Below are 22426 nucleotides of genomic sequence, written 5' to 3'. Positions count from 1 at the left end.
TTTACCCCACTGACTTAAAAAAATCAATCACTGCTAATACGAGTTGGGGGAATGGCCCACATGCGATGTGTGCCATGTGTTGTTGTCTGATTACGAAGATGTGTTTACCCTCTTTTGCATGCCATTAGAAATCACTCCAATTCAGTGTAGGAGCACAATCAGACTTAAAGACTCAGCACATGTTCATCCTCTATCTCATTAAGGATTAGAGAGTCTGTCATTGCTTCAAAATCAAGTTGAAAGATTAAACCTTGTTCTTACACTGCTGTAGAAAACCTCCAAAGAAGTTGTTAGCTTTCTTGAGTCAGTCACACATTTACCTCTGGCTCTCAGGAATTCAACCACAACATCTGCCATGTTTATGATGGCATTTGTTGGTCAAACTTTAGTTCACTGTGAAGTGGAATGACCAGCTGTGGGTAAAGGAATGAAGCAGGATGGCATCAGTGCCAGTGAGCCTGAGAGGGCAGGGCAGGAGTTGTATTTAGAACCTGTATATATTTTCCAAAGGGACAGAGAGAAAAAAAATAGCAGAAATCTCTAGTATTTAATTACAGAGTGGCCGTGACCAAAGGCACACTGTCAATAGTAGTTTCAAGACCAACAGCTTAACAACCTCAGGAATGGTGGCACTGTTGGTTAGGGTGATGCTGCCTCATTTCCTCCTGTGAAGAACCACTTTTTTGTTGTGTTTTTTACCAGCTCCACAGAATTGACAAAATTAAGAGGCCAAAAAAGGAAAAGAATAATAATATGGTACCATCGCGTGTAACAAAATATGCTACCATTGCCAAGTCAATGGTGAATGCTCACACTAATTTTAGGATTTTATAATGACTGGAAATGGCCTCTTTTTGAAGTCTGTTTTCTCACGAGAATCTGTTTTGTGACCGTTTTAGTTGCGTTGAATGAAATGTCTCTTGTTTTATAGAAAAAATGCCTTCCTGCCTCCACTGTACTGTGGCAGTGGAATTTGTCTTTCTCAGGTTAATCTGACCTAATTTGAGTTGAGTCGGGTCCCTCTTGGCATTGTCAAAAGGTCCTTATGCATTTGTGGGAGTGGGCAGTTTCAGAGGATGCCTGGGTGTTATGTCCCTCCCCATAGAGTTTGTCAAGGCAGGGGGGCTGTCTGACTGCCCTTTTTGGCTGGTGACTCACAGGTTTTGGCACGGGTGAGCGAACATGCTATGTTACTAGTTGAGTCTCTGTAAAATGTCTAACAATGAGAGGCCTGGCTTAAATTGGCACAGTCTCTCTTAACGACCAGAAAGGGATCCATGGAGGCCTAACTATATCCGGATGCAGCTCACCCCCTTCATGCCAGGGAGTGCTTCTGTGTGAGTGCTCTTACATAAGGCTTCTTCATTTTGCCTTTCCTTGAAAAAAGCTGTTGGCTGCGGGACACAGCTTCCCTGGTTCTTATCTCCATAAATGGAACATTTCCATAAATTCTCGAAGAAAAGGTGCTCTCGGCTCTCTGATAACTCATCTGCAGCCGTTTTTGTTTGCTCAACACGATAAATCACTGTGTCATACAGGTCAGCTTAAATCCTTGAACAAGGAGTCACTGAAGGGAGCACTGATTGGAGTACAGAGTGCAATCTTCCTGTTCCTGTCAATCAATTGGAAACTAGACCAATCAGCGATCTTGTGTTTGGCCCCCTGCCCATTCATACCGTTTCCACATGTCCTGAAACTGGTTGGGCAAATCTTAACCATTAATTTGAGATGGGGCAGGCTTGATACAGTGACTGTCAGAGGAGCTCTGCTAAAACATAAATCGTCACGTCTGGGGAATCTGCTACTGTCATTCTCTGATTGGTTGTATTTCTGCAACTGTAGATAACAGGCATTGGAATTTAAAAATTAATCAAGAGGTTGGAAACCATCTACAAAAGTGACTCTAGGCTACTATCAATCTTGCCCAGAATTCGACCAGGATTTCTCTGTACTCACAGCCTCAAAGTTGTCACTCAAGTGTTTTGTGTCTGAGCTGGCTTCTGACGTGTTGGAAGCATCACACAAAACAAGACCCAACTAATCCTGGTAACAGGGCAGAGGAGCTGCTGGAGCAGTCAGTAGAGGGTTATAGAGCGTAAAACTAGTTAGTTTTTTTGCAACCTTGATACTTGATTTGAGAAACTCCTGGTTTGACCAAGTTTCATCCAAGTTGAAGAACTTCCTTGATAATGGATTATCATTTATCTCTCCTGTGTGAAGGAAATCAGACAGCCTTTTTATGCTTCAGGACACCTGGACCTCAAAATATGCATACAATTAGAAATGAGAATTGAAGGTAGTGAAACCTGATGAATTTTCAGGAAATCATAACATCTGTTTTCCAGAGTTTGGTCCAGCAGCTTGTGTTTGAGCCTGTTGATAAACTGAATCCAATTTAATTGTTTTCAACCAATGGTTTATTCAATATTTTCCAGACCATGTTTGCTTACAATTTCATTTGAATACAGAAAAATAAAATATGAATTCAAATTTGATTTATTTATTACTTCAATAAAAATTTAAACTTGAGCTGGGAAAAGTCACACTCAACTGTGAAATTATTCTTTTGCCACTGCCTTTGAGTGTCTTGAATAATCTATTGGTACTCAACATTCATATTGTCACAAAAACTAACTAACTAAACTAACTTGGGAAGTTGAGGAATGTTGTCTGAAGTAATTGTTTTTGTTTCAATTGATTACATTGATTCATTTCAGTTCTAATCATGCTAAACTAATGTTGTTAAGGTATTTGTTCTGTGTTAAGGTGCATTAAGTGTGTAACTTTCCCTTCCTTTTGAATGGTACGGTTGGCACAGACTCATACACCTTCCGAAACAGAGATGATAGCCAGAAGTGGGGGGAAGTTTGATTTTTGGACATTCAAATTGATGTGAGACAAATTTCACAACATTTAATTTGATTGTGTGGTTGCATTTTTATTGAACCATATCTATGACTCCTTTTTTCATAGAATACATTTCAGATATTACCTCACAGAGCAAACTTAATAATCCAACAGTTTTTTTCATCGCTTTGTAAATTATGCTGTGTTTTCAAACTGTTAGAGCAAAGTAATGTTTAATGGTGTTTAATGTCTTTTTAAAAGGTGACTTCTGTTGTAGCTCCTCACTATGTTCAGCAAGCTCTCTGTTGTCATAGCGAACAGTACTTGCCTTGTACAAAGAATGGACACTGTCACCTGCATAACATGAATTAAGAAAACATGACAGGCAAATGGCTTAAGCTGAACTTTGTACCGGATACATTTCAGCCACTGGCTCCTGCTCTCATTATCTTTTTCCACGTTTCCTCGTTCCTCAAAGACCATTTGGCTTTTAAGAGAGAAGGCTGTAGAAATATGCTGTATCTGACTTCTCACCGTCTTCCTCCAGGTTTTGAAAGATCCTCATGGGAACCATGGAAAGTTTGGAAATGGCAATAAAAGAGCAGTAGACTTCCACAGGTAGGAAACTAAATTTCTCTAATGCTTTACTAATGATTCCTGGAAACATGATGCACAGTTCACACAAATGGTATCCTTAACTCATTTGTATTCTCATGTAATCACTGTAAATTGGATTTATGTTTGGCTGTTGCCAATGCTTTTAACCAGAATAGGCAGATATGGCTTTTAGGGGGTGATCACTCAAATGTTTTAAATTATTTCTTTCAGTTTGACTGAATAATACAATATCTTATAGGATTTTAGTTTCCTCCTCCTGCTGTATGAAGTCCACACACCCCCAAAACCACATCCCTTCACTCTCCGCAGCTATTTAAAGCACCAGAGGCGGCTCCCAATTACTCCTCCCCATGCCAAACCAGAAGCTCAGGCCATGCAAACGGAGGCCTCCCCACTGCGACTTCTGTTTGTTTTCTTATTCCATTTCCCTCTGTCAGCCCTCCTCCTTTGTGCTCTTACTGTTTTAGCCTTCACCAAGGATTATTGTGTTTTTACTGCAGCTGAACTTGGTTATATAAACTAACGCCTGATCCCCCTTCCTTGATTCTCCTCCCTGTCCCACTGCTCTGCCAGGCTCCTGTCTTTTTGGCACTCCCACAAAGCCCAGTGTTTTGATTACATTGTGAAATTGGAGCCAATACTATTTATTCCCATGCTGGGGTAGTGCAGAGGACCTGGCTGGAGGAAAAGCCAAAGAGGGGGAGGCCAGGAAGCTGTTGTGGTTGAATCAGGCGGATGGTGTTGGTGGATGAACCGCTGGTGTCTTCTCATAACCTCCGTCTGTGGCCGTGTGTCCAGCCAGCTGTTTTAGATAAAGCCAGGGTCGCATCATACTCTCAGCAGTTTCTGCACATAACCCAAACCCCCGTCTCCCAGCTTCGTCCAGGGCAGGGTGGCAGATTAGCTGAGTAGTTTGAGAAGTGTCACTGAAACTGACAGCAGATCCCCACTTTGAGCTTCACAGCCAAAATAGTATTCAGTGAGCACACTCACTGACAACAGGCACATCGTGTCTACTGAGTGTAGATGTGACCTCCTGATCCTCAGTGTGTGTTGTCAAATATTATTTAGGCACAGCAGTGAGTAACTCTGAGTTCAGACACTGAGGTTGGATAAACAGGATTTGAGGCAGAGGATGTAACCCCAGCTATGAAATGCAAAGTTGTCTCCTAATGCACCACATCTAGCTTGGCAGTTTCGCAGAGAATCATCTTATCCCTGTTCATAAAGTTTGTTTAGCAAAATCACTTTTTATTCACATTTTACAGTTCACATACATATAGTTTTAGTCGCACATGCAAGTGAAATGCTTGCACTGACGACCTCAAAATACAACGGAACACTTAACTGTAACACTAATATTCACTAACATAGCTTATCATTGCTAGGTGCTGAGCACTGAGTGAGTGTAAAATAAACTCTAATGTAGTTTCAGTGCAATGCAGTTTGATGATGAATGACACCTACATTTGATGTGGTAGGGCCAGTTGGGTGAAATGCTGAAGGTAACTAACCTTGGACTGCTCTCAGACATTCAATTGACTCTGTGAATGCAAATGTTTGAGTGAGATGCTCCCCAGTTTCGAAGGACTCTACATGGTCAGATGGATATCTGCATGGCCCCCTAGTATAAAGTCCAGAGAAATCGATTTGTGAACAGCTGGATTGATGATGCTTCTTACACGCGACAGACGCAAAAATGAAAACGAAGACACAGAAGAAAATGTCAATTGGTGGTGCTAAGAGCTGACAACGGTGTAGGGGTTCTGTAAACAAAGTCACATGATCTGGTTAATGGCATCTACCTGCCTCTGTCTGCTGCATACGACTGATCCACCTCTTGCCTGGATAATGCAGAGGATTTGTTGCTGTTGTGAACGCGTCTGTTCAGAAAACATCCTGCTGTGTTATGCATGTGTAAAAGGCAAACTGCAGGTCAAGTCCATAGCCAATTTTCCTGATTTTACCCGGGGGCCATGCCTGAAAACAGTAACTCCTATGTCATGCATAAATACATTTTTTAGACCTCTTTACCCCCACAGCTTCTCCTGTTTTTTTTGCATGTTTTTTTTGCATGTTTTCACCCCACTAGATGATATCAGGAGATTATCTGTTCAGTCCATATCTGAAAGCAGCGTGAATGACTTGAGGGCCTGGTAAATAACTTCCAAACCCATATATGCCTTTTGACTGCAGCAAAGACTTAATTTAAGAGCTTTTGCTAAATGCAAATTTGGCTGGTGAAATATGTCAAAGCTCTTATTTTTGCACTAGGACTCCTGCAGAACCAGTATTCTGCACAGACAGAGCAGTGGTCCCCGCACAGACCTCTGTTGGGGGGTGGGTTAGGCTGTGGCTATGCAGATTAGTGTGCATTTAAGCCTATCAGACATCTTAACCATCATTGACTTTATAAAGAATTTGGAGTGATACCAAATAAACCTGCTTAAATGAGCTCATACTGTGCCAAGAGATTAGCTGAAGTCACAGACAAGAACTGTCCAAAAATTCTGTTTGTTGTTGAGTTTTACAAAACACAGTGTCAGAAGACTGGTCCACAGGAGGAAGGAGGGAAGTACAGTACATGCACATAAGGTGAAAAACAAAGTTAAACTGTTGTAGCATGGATTCAGTTCTACCACTTCAATCATGTTAACACAGTTGTTTTAACTTGAGTCCAGTTTTATTATAACAAGCAAACTATATTATATCCAAGCTATATTTTTCAAAGGGATTCTAATGGTTTCTTCCTTATCTGTTCCTAACATCAATATGTGCTCTTTATTAATTATATAGACGGTTTTCGTCTACCATATGCTAATTTGTTGCGCCACAGTTTCATAATGAACCAAAACATTTTACACTTCTCAATTGCTGCATTGTGTAGCTGTGTGCAGTGTTGTATGCTTACACTTTTGTCAGTACAGACCTCATAGATTAACTGCAGCTATGCGTGTACCTGCACATGCATTGTACTTCTTTCTATTTGTGTATTTTATCCTGTCACTCGGAATTTGTTGTTGCTAGTTGATGTGCACCTACACTACCGCCATAGACGGATTGATTTCTGTAGGAAAAGCTGCATCAATGCATCCTAGTCTATCCATATAAGGTCCTGTTTTGGGTAACATGTTTGTAAGAAACAGACGTGACAAAGTGCAATTTTCTTCTCAGACTGATGTTAAACTGAGCTACCAGTGTGAGTGTACTGAGTGTGACTCTAAGCAGAGTGACACCTGCTAATGACGACAGTAATGACGAAAACCCCTGTCTCAGTGCCAGAGTCGAAACTCATTTCTTCCCTTTTATAAAGAGGCTTTTGGTTCGTGAGGTAAATTCTTTCTTTGACTCTACTGATGCACAATCATTGTGGAGGGATTATTAATTTCACTCATTCTACCATTTTGAAATTTTCACTGATATTGACTTTATCATGAAAAAACATTTTTGGTAATATTCTGTACCAGGAACCCACTTTAACAACCAGAGAAGATGATTAAATCCACTTTGTGCAAATATTTAAACAAAGTCACCACACAACTTTTGAGATTGTGTTGCTCACTGTCATTACTGAATGCTTCTTTCATGACTAAATGCTGCTTTTGAGTCTCACAGTGGAAATCATATATTTCAGGATGTGAAAGGGTGTGGTTCAACTAAAGCTTTTCTGTTGAAACCGTTGCCTCTTGGAAAAACTGTACACCCACTCTGAGTTCTTGGGTAAATCTGATCGTCATTGCAGCAACATTCATAGAATCACTACCTGTAAATTACCACAGACTAAGCAAACAGGCAAGTCTAGAATGGGAACTGCAGTCGTAACATGTAAGAAGAAAACAAGTGGGTATGAATGTTACTTCTTTGTAATATTACAGGTCAAGGAACGAACCAAAAATCCCCCAGCTCGTTTACCTCCAGAGGTGACCATGAGGGATGTAATGACTTTAGTAATTGGCACTTTACCGAGTTGAAGCCGGTCAGTAGTACATCCATTATCACTTGGTGTGTGTGTTGTGTGTTGTGTATATGCCAGAAGGATGTGGTCATCTCCCTAAGTGACTGCTAATCATAAATCCATCTCGAGAGGACTGTAAATTAGTGTCAGTCCATTTGGGACTAAATGTTCATGATGACAAAAGAGCCTTTTGGAAGGTAGCAGTCGAGAGCCACACACAACATATGTGTGTTGTGTTGTTAGAGCACCTCACTGAGCCATGTGTTTTTGTATATGGTAAAAACGGTGCCTCACTTAATGTGCCCTTCACCATGGAAGGTTCAGATTTCCCAGGGGTGCTAATGTCAGCCTGCAGTATTTAGCTTCTTTCAGGTTATCAAACATGGTACAATGATGATTGATTTTTACAAGTGAATAGACCTTTTGTTTGACCCAGTGTTCCCTCATGCTGCCCAGCCTTGCATTTTGCATGACAAATATTGCTGCAAGAATTGTCTGCACAAACCTCTGTTAATTGTAAGCACACTTGTCACTGCTTGCCATCATCTTGCAATTGCCCTGACTCAGCCGGTCAATCTCCACAAGGGCTTATATAATCAGTTCCCTTGAAGCATTTTGGCACTTTTCAATGGGCTTGCAAAAACTTGTCTCTTTTCCGGCATTTCTCACATTTGCAAAGCAGTAAATGACAATCAACAGCAGTACAATTTGAATCACCTCCAAGTTAACTGTTGTAAGCGTCACCGTTATTGTATAGTCTTCTGCATTGTTGCTGCAGGGTGGACTGGAGTCAGTTGTTCTAATGTCAAAATTGTAATCTACTCTGGTCTTTAGATACCAGTGGAAACACATGCAAACAACAGTCTGAAGGAACCTTTAAGCCGGCCTAAAAGGTCCGGTATTTTGGGCTTAAACGTGGCTTTTGATTTAATATGAATCAGTTTTCAGTACCACCGATATAATTCAGCTGGTACCCATTCAAGTACAGAGTTCATTACCCACCCTTAACTCACTACAGATAATTTTGTTGTTTTAGTTTATTCTGTTTAACAGTCCATTAAAGCGTTAAACAAACATGTGATGTCATGCCAAGTACAACCGACCTCCCTTATCTCGTCACGAGACAAGGTGACTTTCCTGGAATAAAGAAGATTAAGCTCACAGCAAGCAGAACAGCATAATCAAATCATGTCATTTAGTCAACCTCTTTTTATCGGCCTGCATGAACGTGAACTGTGCCTGTATTTCACATGACTTTAGCCAATGAGACAGAGAAATGCAGCGTAGAGGCCAGTCGCTCATTTCACTGATTGTGTCCTCTCTTTTTTTTAATTTAAAGTCACCTACATTCATCTTGGGCTTCCCAGACAAGCGGAGCAGTGTGCTGAATCTAAATCACTGCTTGACCATTTCCGTGACATTCACTCCCCATCTCAGGCTTTTCAGCAGCCTGAAGCTTTTTTTCCATTTAGCTCCATATCCTTCTCTTTAATGCCTTCCACCTCTTCCATGATGCTCCAGACCTCAAGGATATTAAGGTGAGGATGAATGCTTTTATTGGGTGGTGGGCTGCTTTTGATGTTGGAATCCTGAGGCGAAAGGCTGTGAAAAGGTGAAAGAAAAGGGGGTCATCCATGTGTTTCTCTTCCACATTGTGCCTGTCTTTTGAAAGGGACATGCTGAAACAAGGATGCTTGTATTAGAGGAGCTTTAACCTTTGTTTTTATCCTCAACTGTACAGAAGAGCTTTGACTTTAATCTTTGTGGTCCACTATTCAAATTTTTAAACCCAGCAGTCCCTTTTAAGTGTTCTCCTCTGGACAGTGACCTGCATCACACTCTGCTTTTTGCTTATCAAATGTATTAAAATGAGAGGCTTTGCTAAGGTTTGGATTGTTGCTGAGGTTCTGGCTTAGCATCCATGTGAAATGTTTTGTTTTTTAAATTGTTATGCAAGCAGTCTTCTTGGATTTCTACAATTTCAACCTGCGAAGGTGTTCATTATTTTTATTCTTATCAACAATTCTTCTTATCCTCTAAAAAACAAATGCTTTGGGTCAACAAAGAAAAATAATGCACATAGGGAGACAAGTACAAATATATTTTACATTGTAAGCTATCTGCTAAAGGAGATCTGGCTGTTTTCTTAAGTAGATCTGTCTTTCAACATAAAAGGGATGCACAAAGAAGCACTTGTGAATGTGTGTGAATGACAAAACTGCAGAATAATGAGCTCTGAGTGGTCATCAAGACTATGACACAGCTACATAAATACAGAGGATTTACCATTTTCTGTTATGTGTCATTGTGTCAGTGATAGTAACGTTAAGTAAGACACACAAAGATAGCAAAATAATAAAAAATGTCCCTGTCTATGAACCACTAATGGCAATCAATGTTGATGCCTTATGATTACTGATGTAGGCATCATTCACCATGGCAACGGTCAAAGGTTTGAAGCATATGGGTCGCCCCTGATTGTTTCCCTCAGGGTGTGGGTTCACTTACCCTCAGTGGTTACTCTCTCCAGTCACCAGTGATGGCACTCTTCTGTTAATGACTTCATCATTATTACACAGATACATGAGACAAAATAGTTTTTAATTTCACATAATGCACTTTAAAGCTAATTATCGTACCTGACAGAGTATGTCTGATGTAACTGCTTAAAAAAGAGTTGACTGGGTATGAACTGATAACAAATAGTTAAATGTTAGTATACCCAAGAGGAGAAGAAATACAAAAGTATGTCTTATTAATCACTCAAATTGCTTTACACTACAAGTCAAGATCACCCATTCACGCACTCATTCATACAGCACATACCATTCACACACTGCAGGGGCAATTTAGGGTCTAGGATTTGTCCAAGGACACCTCAACATGTGGACTCTAGAAGATTGGATCAAACTAACAACCTTCTTGTCGAGCCCCACCCACCCAAGCCTGCATTTCATAAAGTCACCCCATCATGAATTTTTTTTATCATTGAATTATTGTCACCACAGCTCATTAAAATCCAGCATTTCCTGTAGAATTCATACAGTTTATGGCAGTAACGTGTCACAAAGGCCATGCTCACCGGCCAGAGTCAGAGTAACAGGTACACAGACTTTAGAGTTAAGAAAGAACAACTTTGCCTGCCACAACTGGACGGTAAAAACAATATGCACCATATCGGTAGCATGCACCATATCGGTAGCATGCAGTAGCGCGAGCACTGCGAAAAGTGCTACACACCAAGTCAGGGATCTCTTATATCATTATTATATCGAATATATTATGAGAAAATGCCATGGCAGATTGGTTGTCCCAGTCCAGCCCTGATGAGAAGTGTAAAAAACTGTCCCATTGTGGAACTGCGGCAGGACAAATTGATACATGGTGTCTCACCCCGGTCAAGAGAATCAATGGGAAACACTTGATTTGAATGTTTATTCCAACATGCATTGTCTTAATTAATGGTAAAGGGTTCACTGAAGGACTTATTGGAGAACACTTTGTCCCATACTCTCACCCCTGTCTCAATTAACAAGCCCTCATTCTGTCCTCCATCCCCCTCTCCAGCCATCCTAAGTGAAAAAGAGCAAAGATAATGAGAGACAGGGAGCTAAGGTAGATGACAGGAGAGACCGAGAGAGACCGTAGAGGGGAGGGCGACGCATGGTAATTGATGGAGCTGAGGCTGATGAGACTGAGCATATTCCCTCTCATCACTCTAAGAGACAATTGACAGATTAGGCGTGGAGGCCAAATAATACCCAGACATACAGTTAAACACACATGAGACCAATCAATAAGGTATGCTATTCCCAAGGGGGACGCACACAAGCACACACAAACGCACAGAACCACATATATGGGATGAAAGGACAATACACCCATTCTGCACCCTTCCCCCACCTACAAACTCACACGCACATTTACATACAGACGCATCACTGGTCTCTGAGGGTGAGGCAGTCGACAGATTGGAACCTGTCCTTCCTATTTTTTTATTTGCCTATTTACATTTTGCACTGACCGATGGGAGTTAAGACAGACCAAGGCTTCTGAAATGAACAGTGGCAGTGATCGATGGAATGAAACACACATTTTTAAATGTTTGTGTGCTGCACCGGCCTCAGAATAACAGAGGGAACTGGAATCACAGGCTAACACTGTTGCAATTCTGTCGTAATACAGGCAATATTTATAATGTACATTAGAAGGGATTATAATCATGCTATTACAGTAACTGAGTCAAGGTAATGCCTCTTAAAATACCTTTTTTTTGTTGTTTTATAGTATTATATTGTAGTATTGTGGACAGCTGAGGTTAAGTTCAGAACTGTTCAGAATTCAAATTATATGCATTTAATCGTTAACATGCTCATGGCATGCTCCACTAACGTCTCTATACAGTTGCAAAATTCTGCAATTACAAACTTCTGGCCATAATGCTGATCCTTCATGTCTCTTACCTCAATGGTTTATGGAAACTCCGACCCAATCACATTCTCTTCCTTCTCTCTCCAAAACACACTGATAATCAGGCAACCCACTCAACCTTTGGCGGTTTCATAATTGGGTTACAGGTCATTCTTTAGCTTGTATCCACAGAGTATTAGAATATATTCAAACAAGTTTAATGTCAACTTAGTTCAAACCTGATTTTAAGAAAAGGTGATCAATACTGATCACTGACTGTCACACACGAAATGTGTTTGGAAATCCAAATGGCTGCAATATTTTCAAATGTCTCTCCTGGAAGGTATTCATTGGCTTATATTTGGTTGTTCACGTTCAAAGTGCCACAAAGGGTTGGGTAACAAATGGAAAGGGAGGAGAGCTATGTAATTTTTGGCTCCTCAATTCCGCACAGCCAGCTAATCACGGTGTGAAGTAGCTGTGAATGTCAGATCCTCGGTTTTGAATAGTTACATGACATGGTGGACACTGACATCCCGCAGTATAAATACGGCTTTAGACGACCAGGATGTTGCTGGGCCCCTCTCTTATGGCCTGTTGCCCAGTAGGCCTAATTTAGTTGGAGGACATGCCACATTTGATGACTGTAATTTCTGTGTCGGCCAGACTGACATTTAAGAGCTCATTGAGTCCTTGCTCTCCTGCAGTAGACTTAAAATGAAACTATCAAACATGTTTCACAACTACTTGAATGTTCCAGACAAGACTGAGAGCTTGGAGGGGCAATTAATTAGGTGTTTTATCCTTCACACTGCACTGGGGTGCTGAGAAACCATAATGACTTTGCCAATTTGCAGGTTCTCTAAACTCACAAGAGAACAAACCGGCAAACAGTGAGACTGTTTGTGCACATGGCCTGAAGGAAGCTGCCTGCGTGGCGTCAGTTGTGGACGAGTTTTAATTGTAGTTGCAGAGGACAGAAAAGCGGACCTATGCTGTGCAAGATAACTTAACTAAGACGTTTGGGAATTGGAGCAGCGCTGAAGTGTGACCCTGTGTTTGTGCTAACACAGTGATTAGATGTTTCTGTGTGCGTGTGTTGGAGTGTGTAATTACTGGTCTCTAGTTTACTACCAGCTTGTTACCTGACCCTCTCAAAGCCCACCTATCCAACTGTTCTGCGTCCAGCACCCTGTTAAACCGAATGCCCTTTATATCCTTCTCTCTTATTGACTAGTCCTTTAGACCCATCAAGAGGATGCGTGAGAAAATAACTAAAAATGTTTGCTGCTTAGGTACAAACTTTTATCGCTACAACACAAGTTGATTAAATTGATTAGCTAAGTTTCTCAATTCCTTGATCCTCGCTGTCCTGTCTCTGTGGCTCCACTAAAGAGATGTGATTTTTTTTTTTTGCTTGGAAACATAATTGTGCTACATCTAGTAAACAATAACAGAGAAAGCAGTCTGCAGTTTTTTTTATTAGTGTTTTAACGGGAAACATTTATCTGTGGAAGCTTACCACAGCAGAAACTAGAATTGCACTCAGTAGAGTGCTTAGCTCTGTCAAGGCCCAACAGTACTTATGAAACAAACATTTTATTCACTTGATCCAGATTTTAGTTTGAATCTGCATCAAATTGCAAACTCATGGATATCAGTCCCCGAAACGTGCATGATTTTTTTCCCGTCAAGATAGAAAATGTAAAAAGAAAAGGGGAAAAGACTTCCTGCATCTGCCCCCTGAAATTGATCCACACAAAAGTTTAATGGGTTCTTCCCTGACCCATACCACATCCTTTTACCAAGTCTTGTGGTAATCCTTCAGTGGAGAAATGATGCAATTCTCCTTGGTCCAAGCTGGGTTAGTTAATCTCTCATCCCGGCTCTCTTCCCTTTCAGTCACTACTTAACTGCAACCTGAGTCCATCCACACACTGTGTTGCTGACTGAATGGCATCTGCGGCTGCAGCAACTTGCTGGTTGTTCCGGGAGAGACTCACTTCCCACACCAAACCTGCTAAGTGAGCTCCCTATTTACAAAGACTGTTAAAGTGTATTTACTTTGTCATACATCCATAGATTGAGAGAGTACATGGATCACATGGAAACTTCCCAAGGCATCCGCATATGACATTGGTTCGTCTGTTTTAAAGAAAGTTTGAGGCTACTATATTATAAAATTGATTCCTCTGATAACTGTACTGTAAGACCCCCTTTCTCTCCTAGACCCTTTTTCTTTCCTGCTGGGTAATTGTTTCCAGCCATGAACTGCATTTTTTGCTATTGTTTCTTACACCTGCAACCGGTGGTGGCTTGTTAATACAGTGCACTTGGGTGCCCCCCCTCCAACATCCCGATAAAAAAGAAAAAAGCCTATTCAAACATGTTAAAGATAATCTAATTAGATACTTGAACTATGCACCTGTAGACCTTAGGTGCCTGTGAGCATTCAATACAAATTGCTTTTGGTTATTTTCTGTCTAAGTACTTATACTTCCTTGTGTGGGGCGACAGACAAATAAGAGTGAATGTAAGTCCATAAACCTTTGGCAACCACAGGACCTGAGGCTGCTCTTTAATTGAGGACACAGCGCCGCCCAGACACTCATACTTTTATTTACAGGGAATTGGTATTGATTTAAGCCCTATGAGACAAATTGTGATTTGTACATATGGGCTTTACAAATAAAATTTGATTGATCGTTTTTCACATCCACAGTCACTGAGTTATATCTGCTGTGAGCTAACGGGCAAATATATGTATCCTGGTAATGTCTTTACAAAAAGAGTTGCCTGACTCTAGTCAAAATCGGGCTTAAATCGCTAAATGTTACCTGGCTTATGATCAGATCGAAAATTGACCTTATAATCCAAAATTCAAGATGTGGTTTACTATGCATTCAAATTATAATTTTCAAATCTAACACAATATATATTCTAAATTAATCTATAATATAATACCCCCCCTCAACCGCCCACACTCCCATTGCCCCACAGCAAATGTCTTGATAGAGTAGGAGACAGTGACTTGTTCAGTTTTATGGTTGTTTCGAGAAAAAAAATTCAGTTTACCAGCTATTAGGAGATAAACCTGTCAATTGCTGAACGTAGCCTCCACGTTAACAAGGTATTGGGAGAAAAGGATTTTACACATGCTGTGTCAAGTGTAATTAAATGTATCTAGCAAAAGTGGTGACATTTGTGTAGATTCAGTAAGTGGGACAGACTGTGGAAATAGACTGTCAATCCTTCTATATGAATCCCATTAAAACGCACACACATGGGTAAGAGAAAGTACAGGGGAGTTTTGGAGCTGTAAACAAACAATCCAAACATTCTTTCTCTTGAGGGTTTCAGACGAAGACAAAATAAGCACTGTTTTTCTTTGTGCTGTGGGACTGAACCACTTCAACAAAATTAAACGCTGCTGTGAGAAGCCACAGCTCTCCTTTTAATTAGGTCTTGCAGATTTTTGGACCCTCAGATTTAAAAATAATCTCAATCCTCCATAACCGGTTGGTTCTGGATGTTTCTTTCATTAGCTTTAGACTATCATTAGTTTTGAATCTTATGAATGCATTCAATATTCAGATTAATGCAGACTGTTAATGTATCGATGATAATATGAAATGTCATTAATTAATGATCCTGTGTTAATCTCATTATCATGAATTCTGTTGGCTATGATCTGATATTGTGACAGCCCTAACCTGAACCTAGACCCACACCAGGCTGTGTCCACATCATATTTGAATGAGGTTGAGTTTATATATCTAACGCTGGAGTGGATCTGACCAGCTCCTGTGGAATTATGCTGACAGAAGAAAAGCTGCTGGTTTTGACGTAGCATATCATAAGCCGTAAATTGTCTCACCTGGGCTTTGTCACACATTATCGAGAGTTCTTACTAGGGGGATGGCAGCTAGTTCTATAAGAACAGTCTGGAGCCTCTATCTCAGACATTTGCATTCTCACAGAGAATTTTCATGTATTTTCACAATATGTCAGTAAGCAGCCATACTTTTTGCCGGTGTTGTTCTCTGTCCAATAGAATATTGTCCTACTGTTTAAAAAATAATGTATGCTTGAATATTTTCTGAAGCCACAGTGAGTGTGAGCAGTTATCAGTCTTCCATGAACTTTAACTTTAAGAGAGGACAGATTCTCCCCCTGTAGACAAGGGCAAAAAGAGATGGGCTTGTTCATAGTCTGTGCCAGAATCAGGGTGTGGTTGTATTCTGTGGCTGGATGTGTATTGTCTGATTGTGTATTTGCGGGCCAGAAACACACACATACACACACACACCTCCTGTATTTTCACAGCCCCTATTTTCCTGCCACAGGGGAAGGAGGAGGATGTGGATGCAGAATGGAATCACTGATGCATTTTGATCTGACTATGACTGTTTGGATGAGTCATAAATCAAGCCAATGACATATCGTAGCTCCTAATCAAGCCCCAGCCACCACAAGCCCTACCCCCATACAGAAATGTGCCCTCTTGTCTTTTTTCTGGCTGCGTTTGGAGTTGACTGGGACCATCGTTACATGCAGACAGAGGGCCGAGGTTCACCAGTGGCTCCTCTAGACGGAGCTCTAATGAGACCACCACATTATGGATCTCTCTTTGAGTGGAGCGCTGCGGGTATTCGTTTTTTACCTGCTGTGCCCGGGGGAGGCGACCTGAGCACGCTGAGTGGGAGATGTGTGTGTTTGAGGTTGTGCCACACAAACAATGACACTTTACCCCTCACCCAGTTTATCGGTGTACAGGCAGCTGTGTACCTGACGCTGAGTGATCTCACTGATCCTATTATCAACAATACTCAACCAGTGCAGGCTTCAGAGCTGCCTATGTTGTTGTAAAAGGAGATGCTGGATGGGATGTTAAGTTCACTTCATCACTTCGATCCTTCAAAGGGACACTTCTCAGTTGTGTCTCCTCTAACGAAATCTAGTTTAGGGATTGAGGGGGAAACTGTGAGCCTTATTCAATCAAGTGAAAAATGAGAATAACAGTGTACAACCATGATAGCAGCTCGTACAGCAGCTATGCAAGATTAAGATTAAGATACATTTATTTGTCCCAAACACATGCACAGACATGCACAAGCACACTCATGCAAGGAGGGAAATTTAACACACAGAGCAGTGAGCAGCCATGTACGGCGCCCGGAGAGCAGATGTTGGGGGAGTAAGGTGCCTTGCTCAGGGGCACTAGACAGGGTAGGGAGAATCCTCTTGGATTTTTGGACAGATCAATCCAGGTTCGTCTTTTTGTTGTTTCTCGAACCAGAGACGAACCAGAGACCTTTTCTGCCCATAGTCCAAGTTTCTGCCACTAGTCCATCGCCTCTCCAAGAGAAATTCTGAATTTTTGTATACATTGGTTTTATTTGATCGTCCTGTGACCTTTATATCTAATATATATCATTTACATAGGCAGTTTGTGGCAGTAGTCAATCCTGGGAGCTCTATTGTTTGTCACCATCTGAACAAACTGAAATGCGAAAAATTGCTTTGAGAAATTTTATTTGAGAAGGTTTTTTTGTGGTTTGGGCTGTAGGCTCTGATGTTGTGTGTCCACATCTTCTACAGCAGAGGTAGTGATTTCAAACTTTTGCACAACACATAATGAAATGAGAATATAACCAGGTTGTAAATACACAAAGGTATAATGTTTACTGCTGCTAGAATCTTAGGTCAGAATGTTAACTAGTTGGCATCGGTGGGGACATGAATTTCTGCACCAGTTTTATTTATTGCAATTTATCTGATACTTTTTTGCAATTGATCTGATACTTACTAAAAATTAAACAAGTGAGTGTGTGTCTGTGTATGAATCGCACCAAAAGAGTATTTGAGCTCTTTAGAGTATTTTGCTGCCTGTCAGTTCTTCCAATATTAACATAATATAATTTTCTTTGAAAACATCTGTACAATACTATAATTGGGCTTTTGAGTTTTTCACCAGGACCAGTAGCAGAGGTCCTGGCTGCTGACCTTGGCACAGTGTTTTGTTTTATCACACTGTGTTCCTGCCTTCTGCATTGATGAGAGTAAATATGCCTCCCAAAGTCAGGTCACTCAGACCTTGTTAAAATGCATGTGATGATTTGGATAATTCAGAGTAGAGGTCCCCCACCTTATGAATGTGTTTGTGTACGAGTCTGTGATTGCACCAAAAGCTTATTTGAGGCCTTTAGATGTATTTTTCTGCCCATATAAACGTATACATTTCTTTGAAAACATCTGTACATATATTGGTTTAGCTTCATTGTGATTTTAAATCTGATAAACAATAAGTAGCGAAGACAACCAATGTAGTGCAAATTCTCAAGTTTTTCACCAGGACCCAATATTATACCACAACACTTTTTTGACCCACCTCTGTAGCACCAACTATCAAAGATGTCATTGAACATCCGCACAAAGAATTATACATAAAAGTATTGTATTTCATATTGGCTTTTGATCTAACACAATCAATTTCCTTTCTTATCTCGGTTAATGTGGCTTTCCTCAGTGCAGCAGACCTAGAAAGTGTCAGTAGAAAGTGTGAAAACACATTTCTCCTTTTATATCTCATTTGATGAATGCCCAGTGAAGAGTGTTTAAAAAGCCATTACTCCGTTGAAAATACCAAAATGTGACCAGCTTGACAGAGTGAACAGTCAAACAATGTCAAGTAATACACAATAACATTATGTATGTATTCAACCTCAATTAAAACAGGCAATTCCACTGTCTGCCCCCCCCCCCCAGAGGATAAGCCTCATGCTCTTTTCATTTGAAGACCTTTTTTAAAGTTTTTCTTTCCATATTGTTTTGTGTAACAGAAATGATATAGACCCCTGTTCACTCTTCAAGCATTTAACTTTGCAGAGAGTTCCATCTGCCATTTTTTACATGTCAAGAAAAACAGAATGAGCTAGGGTTGTCATGAATTTCCAACTAGATAGCGAAACCCAGGAAAATACTCGACACTTGATGGCATTTTCAAAACCACAGGGGGGAAATTACAAAAAATCAGAGGCATAAAAAATGTATTAATAAAGATCAGAACGAAAGAGACTATAATATCAACATCACTTTAGTGTTTTTCATTTTCGACTTCAACTGGTCGCGAAGACCCTTCAGCAGCAGGACTTGACATGTTAAGTTAGTTTTATGCTGGCGGCAGCAGCTCAGTGTTGTGAACGTCAACTAGCATCCATGTGTTCGGCTACTGTTGAGGGGCTGTGTGCCTGCCTGTCTGCAGCAGTGCTGTGTAACGTTTGTGCAAACTGGAGGAGGTTAAGACACACTGTATACTGTTGCAAATTAGTTTCTAATCTGTGACTCATTTTTATTTGACCCTAGTGTGAGCTTTTAACATTTGTGATGATTCACACAGCCGAGAGGGCCATGTGCTTGAAATAAGCTGATGTCATTGGATGGATGCACCGAAACTAAAGTTTTTGGAAATCTGCACTATGGAAGGTGTTTCAATCTGAATATTAGTGTCTGCCCATGGAGGGACTAGTTTGTTTTGTTAAAACAAATCTGCAGTACTGTGGACAGGGTATTGGTGTTGCTTCATTATACAGCTTTGTGAAGGGCCCTTTTCCTTGCTCTCCCTCTCACAGAGAAAGACTGGGGTGGAAAGTATGGGGGAAGAATCGGTGACAACAGCTCAGTGAAGCCAGACAGCTTTCAGATTGTCTGAGGGCGTGGCGGGCGGACGTGGTTCAAAGGGTGGGTGATAAGGAGGGGGCATAGCTCCTCTCTTCTCCTCTACCTCAGCAGCCAAATAATCAGATTCACAGACATGGTCTTCAGCCCCTCACTGTAAACCTCAGGCATGTAAAACAGGAAGGTGAGAGAAAGGAAAATATTCTGTCTGACACACGCATACACGCACAAAAGGAAGAAAACGCATCCTCTTCATGCCTTGATTCCGACAGGAATTCAGCGAGCTCTTATCTACATTAGTTTTTTTTATCTACATTTCTTCTCCATTACATTCCTCTGTGTTTCAGTTTTCTCACGCCAGCATGCTTTGCTGCAGCCGGCAGTAGCTGTAAAAAGGCGTGCTCACTAGTGGCACAAACCTCGGCAGCTAGTCCACCTGCAAGGTGGTCCACCATGGCACAGCAGGTTCGATGTTAGAGATTACTCACAGCTTCTGGCAGGGTCAAAGTTCTTGGGTTATATTACACTGAAGGGTAACTCTTTGTCGTTGTTGTTTTGCATTATATTGTGTGATACATTATGTCCTACACACATATATACTACACACATACCACACACTTCAGCACAATACTGCCTTGCAGGGCATGTTCTAATCATATGAACTTGCATAGATACTTAGAAATGCATCCACAGAGACAAGAAATAGTTTCCCTCTTGTGTGTGCGCACACACACGCAAGCACACACAAATTTTGACTACATTTGCATTTTAAGCAGCTTGTAAACCATCCCCCTCCTGAGCTCCACAGGAGGCCGTTGGGCTGTGGTTTCCTCCCCCAAAGCGATGAGGCTGGTCTAGAGGAGCAGCAGCAGCAGGTCCAGCTTGGCTATGCTCACCTCTAAGAGGAATCCCTGGCATTTGACATTGCCTGGTGAAGTTAGGTGGCCAGCTTGGGAAGACAGAATTTGTCCAGGTTTATCCCCATGTGACTTCGGTGGACCTACATGTTTCTACTGCTCTGAGAACAAAGTCATATCAGTTAAGAAACAAGGATAAGCTCAGATCTGATGTCTTTGGTCAACCACCAGTTTCATAATGGACAGATCTTATCTGTTTGTTTAGCTTAATTAAAAAAAAAAACATATATTTAATTTTGGATGCTGTTTTTTTTGAGAGGTTACATTTTGCTGGAGCACTTTCTTAACAAATAATTTGTTATTATTCTTTTTATGAGCGAGTGTGAGAGTCTGTTTCGTGTCTTCGTTCTCAGCCTGTGTGTGTCTTTGTACTGACAATCGGCTGTCGGAACGTGCCGTGCTCTTATTTAAACGTGTAGATAGGCTGGATGGCTTCTCCTTTGCACCTCCAGTAGGATCATATGCTCCTCAGTGTTGTACTGCTTCTTTCTCTCCTCCGTATGTTGTGCAACAAGCCTGGCTCCATAAGCAACACACACCCAAACTTTTTATTAAGCCAACGATGGAAAAGCAGCATTAGCCGCATGTTACTACAAAGAGGCTCTTTGTATAGCAACTTGTTACACACACACACACACACACAAACACACTGTTCAGAGAGCAGCAGACAACACAGCAATCATACTAACATTTACCCTTCACTCTTGTGTACTGCTCTTTTTCCTGCTCAGACAGGCGAAGAAAGGAGCCTTTATGTTGGGTCTATTCAGAGACTTTTCAGACCCCTTCACTTTCTGTTTTTTTTTGTAGACGTAAAGGTTTATACTGCATGTGAGGGCAAAAACAAACAAACCAAGACATCCAAGAAAAACTCTCTGTCAACCTCCATGTTAAATCTTTGGTGAGGTATAGATCTAAGCAAGGATATAAAACCATTTCTAAATCTTTAAGTGATCCAGCAGCACAGTGGCCTTAATGACCGTGAAATAGAAGAAATTTGATGCTAGGATGCTTCCTGGAGTTGACCTTTATGCTAAATTGAGTAACTGTTGAAGAAAAGGCTTGGTCAGGGAGCTGAGCAAGAACCCAACTCTCTGACAGAACTGCAGAGGTCCTCTGTAGAGATGTGCTGGAAGGACGATCATATCAGGAGCACCAATCAGACTTGTGTGGTGTAGCGTCTACATGGCTCAAAAGAGCTGCTTTCAGACATGCACTGAACTGAGGGGATTTATCTGGGAACCCAAATGTCTGAATCAGTTGCGGCAGAATATCTCCTGACAGCAGGAGCAGGAGATCCTCTGGAGGATATAATATAGGCGAGTGGGTGTGTTGATGAAGATCCTAACACGCGACGGATACAAAAATGAAAAAGCAATATAAATATCTCAGGATGTGGTGGCTTACACATAGAAGACGCAGACGACAACCTTCGAAAGACGACCCGATCTGAGGATGTTGGTCGATTAGGGCTGATACTGGTGTCGATGTACTGTAAACAAAAAAACATGATTTCCAACGTGTTTGACTGAAGAATCTCCTGCTACAAACAAACAAAAGTCCAGACCCAATTGTGTGGACAGTTTCCAGAGTTCATTTCAGACAGCGGTTTTGGAGTTCGCCTTTAGGCAGAACTGCAAATGCTAAAACCAAGCACTGCTCATCACCTGGCTCATACCATCAATTCTGTAAAGGATGGTGATGACACAGAGAGACTGGTCAGAACTGAGGGAAGGATGAATGCTGCCTTATACAGAGTTCTTTGAAGAAGACCTGCTCAACACCTGAGATTGGGGTTATGGCAAACAGCCAAGACAACACTGTAGTGTCTTCAGGACAAGTCTGAGTGTCCTTGAGGGACCCAGACAAAGTTCCGACTTAAAGCCCATAGAATATCTGAAGAGGGACCTAAAGAGAGCAGGTCAGTCACTTTCCATCCAATCTTATGGCGCTTGAGCAAACCAAGGTGTGCAAAGCTCATAGAGAAGCAAAATTCTAACTT

The 22426-nt window shown here is 41.2% G+C and overlaps 1 protein-coding gene across 1 annotated transcript in view; it reads left to right on the top strand.

The window, feature by feature from the left end:
- The window catches only part of plxnb1b (plexin b1b), a 95039-nt gene that overhangs the window by 18249 nt on the left and 54364 nt on the right, over window positions 1-22426 (top strand). The window contains exon 2 of the mRNA XM_061069460.1: window positions 3395-3465. The gene's annotated coding sequence lies outside the window, so the exon portion shown is untranslated. The remainder of the gene's footprint in view (window positions 1-3394; window positions 3466-22426) is intronic.

This window comes from Limanda limanda, chromosome 4, assembly GCF_963576545.1.
Source record: "Limanda limanda chromosome 4, fLimLim1.1, whole genome shotgun sequence".
NCBI lineage: Eukaryota > Metazoa > Chordata > Actinopteri > Pleuronectiformes > Pleuronectidae > Limanda > Limanda limanda.
The sequence above is the reverse complement of the archived record's forward strand: the minus strand, read 5'-3'. Positions and strand labels throughout refer to the sequence as shown.